This window comes from Myripristis murdjan, chromosome 7 (genome assembly GCF_902150065.1).
Source record: "Myripristis murdjan chromosome 7, fMyrMur1.1, whole genome shotgun sequence".
Taxonomy (NCBI): domain Eukaryota; kingdom Metazoa; phylum Chordata; class Actinopteri; order Holocentriformes; family Holocentridae; genus Myripristis; species Myripristis murdjan.
In genome coordinates this window covers 8324526-8334525 of record NC_043986.1, presented here as the reverse complement: position 1 = coordinate 8334525, position 10000 = coordinate 8324526, and the positions used below count along the sequence as shown (strand labels likewise).

The following is a 10000-nucleotide window of genomic DNA, read 5'->3' as shown; positions in this document are numbered from 1 at the left end:
TACAAAATCAGTTGAGTTTGCTTCTCTTGCAATTTGTCCTAGGTTGACCCCAATCTTAGCCATTTGTATTCGGTATGAATTTATATTTCTTTGCACTAGTTTTGTGATTTATTGTGTTGACGTTGTCCTTTTGTGCTCTGTTCTAATGTGAACGCTGGCTGCAAAACTAAAGATAACTTTGAACCGTGAACCTTGAATAATTAAGAAGAGACAAAACACCTCACGAAGATGATCCACATTTACCATTAATGGCGACTGCTGGCTGGTGTTTCTTATGTAGAGCAGCTGTTTTTATATGCACCGCCCCACCGCTCGAAGGCGAGGAATAAAAGCCAGGTGGATGAGGAGGTGAGAGGGTGGGAGGCCAGGGGAGGTGGAGGTGGAGGAAGGAGGAACCAAGAGGAGCACGTGGCGAGTCCAAGACAAGCAGGGAGTGAAGCCTCGGCGCGTGCCAAAAGAAATCTGTGCTCTCCGAGTCGACTGAATCATGTTTTTTTTTTGTTTTTTTTTTCCTGTTGCTCTTCCTTCCTACTGTGCATGAGCTCCCTCCACATGGTTTTACCAGAATCAGACGTGCACTTTCGCAAAAAGCAAGGAGGAGGGATGTTTTGCAGCTGCACATCAGCCAAGCACCTACACTGTTTTTTCATCTTTTTACTCAAATGTGCGTGCAGCCGTTCGTCTTTAGTTTTGGCCTTTAGCTGCAAAAGCATTCTGACGACGTCCGGGATCAAGAATCTGTCGACACATTCTGACTCCCGAGAGCAGAAATCTGTGTTTACCAAAATATTGATTCAGGACACTTCCCAATTCTCCTTGTGCATTTTGTTTAAGGCATGGAGTATTTGCATTTTTTTTTTTTTCTGATGACAGACTGACAGTTATTTTGATAGTTATTCTGGTTATTCTGGCTGAACATGTTTGCTCCGTGTCAGCAGCACTCTGTTTCATATTCGGGCGGCTTCAGTCTTGGCCGTCGCCCAGGATAACTACAATCCTCTAAGTTTCTAAAATGCAAATAACTTTCTCCCTGCACACGAAAGTGAGAGAAAGATTTCACCACCATGAAATGATTATGTGGGGGGACAAACAGCTGGAAACAGACATTACTGTGCATTGAAATGCTGTGGAAAGTGAAGGTGTGGAGGCCGTGGCGGCGGATTGGGAGATGGAAAGACGGGCTCAATTCCCAGCTCATGCCAAGAAGTTTCCTGTTGTGAGATGAGGTTTGATTTTCAACAAAAGGTTTTCTTGTTCAGGCATGTCCAAACCTCACCCCAACCTTAAACAAAGTTTAGGCGGCAACCCTTGATCCCAGCTTTACTGAACTCAAAGTTGATCAGTGGCTAAACTTCACCATTTTTTAACTTTTTAACATGATGAACAAGAATAACAAAATGCCACGTCAAATCAAATTTTGCCTCAGTAGTGAAACGCTGTGATTAAATATCTCTGACTGCAAGTGAAGCAGACAGTGTCCAACACACCTGCCGACCCACAGGTGTGCAAAATCTTCTCTTTAATTGCCTATTATCATATAAAAGAAGAGTTTTGCGCTCATTTCTTGAAATTTTGTGACATTGCTGCTTCTAATTTTGGACTCTCGATCGCTCTACTGACGTTTCCTCCTGACCGAGATCCAGGCTCAGGCAAGATAAGAGCGCATAAATCATTCAGTCCCCCACTCCCTCACTGTTTGGGGATTTGACCCAGCAACCTTTTGGTAATCAGCCCACCTCTGGAGCCCTTAGGTTGGATCATTACACATCTTTCCCCTCACAGCCTCACAGACGGTGAACCGAGCTCGTCTGTCCTGTCCTCAGCCTAACCCTCTCTTCAGGCACTCTGCTTTTATCTGATGACATGGAGCCTCTTTACCATTAATAACCTTCTATCTACGACATCAGTACAAGCAAACAAACCTATTCAATTACCTGAACCTAATCGCTTATGTAACCCTAATTCACCCCGTCCTCGTGTTTTGCCTCCGTGGTTCCGTCTGATGACACCTGGCTACTGAATCATCAATAACTCTTAATTCGGTGCATCTACCCGACGAGTCAAACCTGTTCAGCTGCTTACACAACCCGAAGTAATCCTAGCTGCATGTTGAAGGCTGCTGAAGTCAGATTCTGCACCACTGACTGTATAACACAACGTTTCACTGGCCATCAATCAATGATATTTGAGATAAATTATTTTTAATGACCCTGTTATCCACTATTACACACAGGTACCTAACCATCACCAGTTATCTACACTATCAATGCAAAATATCTAACCTGCTCAGTCCTTTCCACAATATCACTTCAGTCTATGCACTTTTATTGACCCTATTCTTCTTATTATTAATTTGTTCAAAGCATTGCTGATCAATATATTGGTTATCTGTTTAAGAACACCTTAAAGCGCCATTATGACTAAGTCCCATTATGACTAAAATGATAATCCATGTACTTTTGGCAGATTTTAAAAGCAAAGGTATTCATTGCATTTTGATTCTCATGTCAATATCATTGTATGTCAGTGGTAAAATTAAATGATCATGGAAATGAGCATCAAAATTCAGACTTAACTATCCTTACATCACAGAATATTCTGTGGCAAATTCTTTGTCTTGCTTATCAATAATTCACTTTGCGCTAAAATGAATCTGTACCCACATGTCACATAATTAAACCTGCTATCCTGATTTCATTTGAATAACGTACAGGCTTCTTGCCATGAGCTGCATTATCATTTGAAATCTACACACCTAAACAGACTGAACATAAATTAAAGTGTGGTGAGATGCATCCACACTTATCAGGTCATCTGGACTGGGAGCGCTGTCGTCTCCCTGCTCTTTTAACAAAGTGATGGATTAGGGAGGCTCGTCCCGCTGACCTCAGGTTCAACCCATTTGCAATCAGTCTAACTAGATGATTAGGTTATCTACACATGTCAAATGACACCTAACGATCTGTCCTTTAGAAATATGAGATCGGCCCTATCTGCACAAAGCATCTCCCATCTTCCGTCATGTGTGAATTTCCCCTCAGCTGACAGTTGAACACAGTTTATTCTCCTCGAGTTGAAAAATGAGGGCACCCGGAGACAAGCAGGAAACAATACAGATCGTCCAGTTGGATGCAAAAAAAAAAAAAACTCCAATTTTTATTTTTAAAGATGACAGAGACACATCAAAGCTGAGGAGGAGAAACAAAGTGACAGCCTAAACAAGAAGGGAAACACTGAGCCACAGAGGAGCCTGCAGCAGCTAAAGGACACAGGTGTCCCAGGTAAATGAACCCTCATCGGGGGTCAAGGGGGATCGAACCCGCGACCCTCCACTGGCAGGGAGGGCTCTCTCTAACAAAGAAGACCAGCTCCTGTTTGCTCTCAAATTAAAAAAAAAAATCCCTTTTACTCTTCACTTTGGCTCATTTTCACTTCTTTTCCCAGCATTTCGCTCTTACGCGGTCGTTCTAACGTTACGGCGATATTGCCAAGTGCTTCTCAGCCTTCTACTTGTTACTGCCGGTCGCTGGTGTTATGTCCTATGGGGATCGAGCTTATTCTACGGTTGCAGTCCCTGGGTGAGAACCAGATAATTACACGTAATGTAAAATGTAAACCACTGGGCCATGACGCCCACCTTAATGCTTCATTCGGTGAGCCTCTGCGTGATCTGGGTTTATGGCGCTCACAGGATCACTCTTACGTAACACACACATTTGAACGGTGGAAATAAATTAAGAGGAACATCCTTGTGAGGAAAAGTATTGTTTTATTTTGTCATATGTTGCTGTTTCCAAAACAATAAAGCCATGTACCTCCTCTTATCTTGCACCGAGTGATTAAGTGTTGTTGAAAAGCCCTGGAAGAGGAAATCGTCTCTGTTTGCTACTTAGCAGAGAAATCTATCATCACACATCCATCATTTGGTTTGCCTCGGTGAAATATAGTGTATTATTCTCTGTTTTTTTTTTTTTTATGTGTGGCAAAGTAGGACTCAAATCTCCAAGCGATTCCTCTCAGCGGCACAGCGACAGCGCCGCGGTGCTCAGCTGTTCTCACTCCCATAGTTTTTTTTTTTTTTTTTTTCCGTTTTCATTAAATCAAAACATAGGTATTCCGTTTTCAGCAAGCCAAAAACATGTCTCAAATATTTCCCATCCCAGATCCAGCATGTCCTCCATCTGCTTCCCTGCACACAGTTGCCAATCAGATGATGAGGTTTTATGTAAACACTCAAGTATGTTCTTTTTTTTTTTTTTGCGATTGATAGACTTTGCATTCCAGTAGCGACAATATAAATCTATTGAAAGAAGTCTCCAGATGGCACTGGGAAAGAGCTGCGCTGACCTTATTCCCACGGCAGCCATTTTTGAACTCACACGTCACACTGGAAAACTCAGTGGGGAAACAGCCCCTGAAATCAAATACCACCGTCGACTCACTGCTCGTGTGTGCAAATATTCAAAACATCAAGAAGATTCATGCAATACAGAGGTTTAGTTTCACATTTCAAGGCAGTATATGGGCTCACTATCACCAATTACCTGAATCTGACCTGAAAAAATGACTACAGGTGGATGTAATAAACCATCAGGTAAAACACAACACTGCAAAAACTCAAAATCTTACCAAGAATATTTGTCTTATTTCTAGTCAAAATGTCTCATTACACTTAAAATAAGACATGATCACCTCAGAAATAACTTGTTTTTAGACAATTTTCACTTGTTTCAAGTGAATTTTCACTTTTTCCACTGGCAAATTTTGCCAATTTTTAAGTGTAATGAGATATTTTGACTAGAAATAAGACAAATATTCTTAGTAAGATTTTGAGTTTTTGCAGTGTAACATAGATGGACTGTGGCTCCTGGATTAAGAAGCACTGATCCTTAGGCTTCAGGAGTCGTTCATCAAATACACAAAGCTGATTGTTATTGCGCCACCATGTGGCAGATCAGTATATTTTTTTGCTTCCTGGACAGTATGGAATATATGAAACCCATCCGAAAAACCTGATAACCCAGGGACTTTTTGGTATCTCAGGTAAAGATTACAGATTTTCAATGCTGATGCCCATGCTGAGTACTAAAGTCTAATTGGACAAACGTATCACTGGAAAAAATAAGTGATATAAGATCCTTTTTTCCACAAATTTAGAGAAGTACATGCTTCTTTGTAACCAATATTGGACAGGTTGCTTTTATTTCTGGCCTGTACTCAAAGCTGTTAGTATGAGATACTAGTCCTGAGTAAAATCCCTGGTACTGCTGCTCCTTTTTAATCTCTTATCGCTGATATTGATAGCATATTGGTGCATCCCGAGTACAGATCATTTTAGGGATGAAGAAGAAGAAGAAGAAGATTCCTAAGCATCCTAAAAACCATGAGATCTCAGCTCTGTGGGCTTTATCCCCGATTAGTGCACCAACACAAAGATGCACACACATACACACAGCACACACACTATTATGTGCAAACAGGCCTCAGAAAATCACACACACACACACATACACACAGGTGCACACACCTTTCACAAGTCGTTAACGGTGACTTCCACATCAAGGACATGTATCGTGATTTTTTTAATCACCCAGATTGGAAAAGCAAACAAAAAAAAAAGAGAGAAGAAACTGATGAAATTTTGATGCTAACAGCCTTTTGCTTTTTATGTGAATGAGAGAACAACCTCCGCTCCCGTCTGTCGCCTCTGGCTATATGGGAAAAAGTCAATATTTCAAGAGAGCAGAGACACTCATTAAATATTTCAAACAAAGGAAAACTGACATCGCTGCCCAGTCTCTCTCTCTCTCTCTCTCTCTCTCTCTCTCTCTCTCTCCAGCCCATCTTTCTAGTTTCTTCTCTCCATTTCTCTCTCTCTCTTTCAGGCTTTCTGTCCCTGTCTTTTCCTCCCTCTCTCTCTCTCTCTCTCTCTCTCCCTCCCTCCCTCCCTCTCTCTCTCTCTCCCTCTCTGCTAACATTCCAGCACAGGCCAGAGCACACACAGACACAGAGTCTCACCACACCGCCAAACACACACACACACACACACACACACACACACACACACACACACACACACACACAGAGTTTCTCCACACGAAGTGCCTCACTCTGTGAACTGCAGCCGCCGGTCCACTCTCACATTCTGCCGCAAAATACACACAAACACACACACACACACACACACACACACACACACACACACACACACAATGAAGAAGGAGATGGGTAGACCGCCAAGTCAGAAATAATGATAGACCTAATAGACCAAGTTAAATAAAAACAACCATTTCATTTATACACACACTGACAGCGCCAGAGGAGAAAACGATCTCCTCGCTTGTCATTTAACACAAAGTGTACACAGCTATATGCTGTAACACACACACGCACGCACGCACACACACACACAAGCTCAGTGTTTTTACTTTATGGCAGCAGGCTACACATTTTTGTTACCTTTTCTTTCCTGTCTTTATTGATATTAGAAGGTAAGGGATGGGTAAAGAGGAAGGTTAATGGATATTTTTCGCCAGTGGAAGGGCTGACATGGGGGGTTAATGGGTTTCTAGGTGTGGCGGTAGCTCAGCGAACACAAACCTTAACCATAAATTTACCTCAGCGGGCCGCCCGTAACACCTCAGCAGACAGAGCCACCTTCTGCAAACATGAGCTGTAATGCTGTAGCGTGTCAGCTCGTCCCCGACCTGCTCATGTGATTCAACTGATTAATGACATAACTTACACAAACAGTTTGGTATTTGCTGTTGTTGTGAACACTCTGTCTGGTGGGTCTTTATTTGAAAAACCTCCCTCAACGAACTGAGTAGCTGGCATGAGCAGCGAAAGCCGCCTTGGCTGAACGGGCGAAGAAAAGAGCGCCACCTACAGAAACACAAACTTCAGGGTAACACTTTACAGTAAGACTACAACAATTAATGTTTATTACGGCATTAACTAACATTAAGTAACAGGTAATAAACATGAAGTAACAGTTAACTAACTGTTAACTAATGGGTCTAAGAATCATGTACTAATGCTGTTCATGCTAAGGTATTAATTTATATGTTATTTAAGGGTTATTGTAGATATTATTAACATTAGTAAATGCCATAATAATCATTAACTAACAGTTAATTAACCATTACGGCATTAACTAACATTAACTAACGTTAATTGTTGCACTCTTATTGTAAAGTGTTACCAACTTCAGCAACAGAAACTCCAAGTGGTTTCTCAGTGGGCGGAGCCAAAGAACCACAGTTATTCTGGCTAATGTCGATTCTCTATTTCATGGTATCGTCGCTACTTGTTTTTTTTTTTTTTTTTGGATTTTCATTGGGCAAGTGTTTGGGATAGTTTATGGTCCTGGATGCTGTTTGTGGAACCTCATCAGTTGAGGGTAAGTGAGCTGAGTTGATACCGAAAGATGAGAGAGAAATTGAACATCGAAGCCCCACCGGTCACTGTTCACATCCAGGAAACACTCATGAAAGACTCGCGAAACTTCTGTCATAGTTGATAATGTATCCATGTCAAGAAAAAAAAAATCAGCGAATACCTTAGTCACACTAATATTGCTCATGTGAAACAGTCATTTTGAGTTGATTTTGTTGATTTTGTCGTATGTGGCTCCGGTTGACAGCAGAGGAAAAACGAAGAAACGTGACCACATGTGACCAGCGGGGCTTCACCATGACTCGCAGCCATGTAAGGGAAAAATGCCATAATAGTGCCTTAAAGTGCATTTCAGAAACATTATATTTAGGCTACCTTATTTACAAGTTAATGGCCAAATGCCCCCCTTTGAGGTCATCATAATAAGTGGGAAATTCGGAAATACTGACGATAGCCGAGTTTGCGAGAAAATAATGTGTAGCTTCAAAGAATTAAAAGCAAAAGGCTAATACCTACTTCATATTCTGTGCTCTTCATCCTGCTGCCGAAATAGAAAGCAACTCTAGTTGTTCAAAACCCATGAAAAACACGACGCTGACGTTAGCTTCCGATTTTTTTCGGCTCTTAAACAAACAAACAGTGAAATGTGCCTTTATTGCATTTTCACAAATAGGAAAACGGTTTCACAAATCAGAGAATGTGTTATAATGAATCTTCAGGGTCTGCAGATTAATCTAGTCCAGATTTGAGACGTCTGGGTACAGTGGTTTTTGATCTGGACCTGGTCTAATGAAGTCTAGACGTATCAAACAAAAACGGTGAAATCTCCCCTTTAGCATTTTCACAAATAAAATAAAAGTTTCACAAATTTAATAATGGGTGTCAGACAAAGTTATTGTCTTACCTAAAATGTCTAAAATGTTTTCACATCAAGAAGTGTCCGACAATCCCGTGGGCAAACAGTCGCATGGCACTTTAAGTTAATTTCCCCTTAACTTTCCCCTTAAGAGCCAAAAAAATCGGAAGCTAACTTCAGCGTCTTTCTAATGCCGCGCGTGTTTCACAGTTTAGGTCGCTGTGTTTGTCCGACCAGAGAACTTGATCGCCAGTCAAGTCAGCAGTTTGTATGTTCCACGTCGGATGTACAAGCACTTGAAGGCACCATATGTAACATCATGAAGACGCCTGGTGAAGGAGACCATGTGAGAGAGGAGGCAGGCAATATGATGACCACAAACGCTCTTACTTCTATCTGAACTGCTGATATTCGAGTGTGGGATGTTTGTGAATGAATGAAAAAAAAAAAATCACTGCCATTCATATTTTTGATTTCAGTTTTTTCCCTCCTGTGCCATGCATGCTTGCTAGCTAGCTAGAACAGCGGCTCTTTGGCTCCACCCATTGAAGTTTACAGCAGAAACGTGTTGTGTGTCACTGAAACTTCAATCTGTGCAAACCATGTTGCAAAAAATACTGCAAAAAAAAAAAGTGCATTACCACTTTAACTGCACCTAAATGAAGTTTTAATCTCCTCCCATCCCAGAATGCACCTTGTTGCCGAGGTAAAGTAAGGGTTAAGGTGGAGAGCGGCGTGCACACTGCGGCGACGGAGGGGTTAAGGTGTAGGTCAAGGTGGGTTCTGTGTGGGGGGGCATAAAGACCTGAAAGACCTGGGATTACAGAGCTGAATAGGTGAGATGACAGACAAAATGCATGCATGTGAGCCTGAGCCTGCGCACACACACACACACACACACACACACACACACACATAAAGAGACTACGCTGATGGTCTGCATGGTAGTTAGTGAGAGAAAATAATAGAGTCAAGAGAAAAAGGGGAGCGGAGCGAAGAAAAAAAAAACGGGAGAAAAGGAGCAGATTTGGAGAAAAGATTAAAGCAAAATAAAGGGAGATGAAGAGACGGAGAGAGGACAAGGAGGAGGAGGAGGAGGAGAAAAAAAGGGGGTGAGAGGATGAGAGGGAGACACAGCGGCATGGGATAAGCTTCTGTCATTACTGGGGGGATTGGACCAAAAAACCTGCAGAAAAAGGCGGAGAAAAGGCAGGAGAAAATGAGATTAAAGGACCAAAGTGGCAGAGTGTGGCAGGTTGGAGGGACGAGGACGAGGCGCACAATAACCGCAGGTGCACAACTATCTTATTTTTTTTTTTTTATCCTTCTTAACTCCACCACTTTCTTGATTCAAACACTGATTTATGCACAGTTAAAATTCACGGAGAGAAATCGTCTTTAAGCTTAAACAACAGGAAAAAAGCTTCTTTGCCAAAAACTGCATGAGCCTTCCCGAGCCTTATGTAAACGTCAATGCGCTCCATAGCTGTAAAGATAACTTTGGCTTCACTTTTCAAGGCTGATCGGAAGAGACGGTTTATCTGCAAAAGCAATAACAATCCACACACACACACACACACACACACTTCCACCGTGGACTATCAGGAAAGATGCACTCTCGTCCCACTTGCACGACAACTCTCTCACGTTGTGTCTTTCCTCATTTATGCTGCGATGAATCACCGGCTGATCAAAATCCAATTACAGAAAACAAACCTCACACTTGCATACTCCCTCTAACAAGAA

At 41.9% G+C, this 10000-nt stretch overlaps 1 protein-coding gene across 1 annotated transcript in view; it reads right to left on the bottom strand.

Annotated features, from left to right (window-relative positions):
- Positions 1-10000, bottom strand: part of sema3b (sema domain, immunoglobulin domain (Ig), short basic domain, secreted, (semaphorin) 3B) — a 110434-nt gene that overhangs the window by 99454 nt on the left and 980 nt on the right. The window lies entirely within an intron of this gene.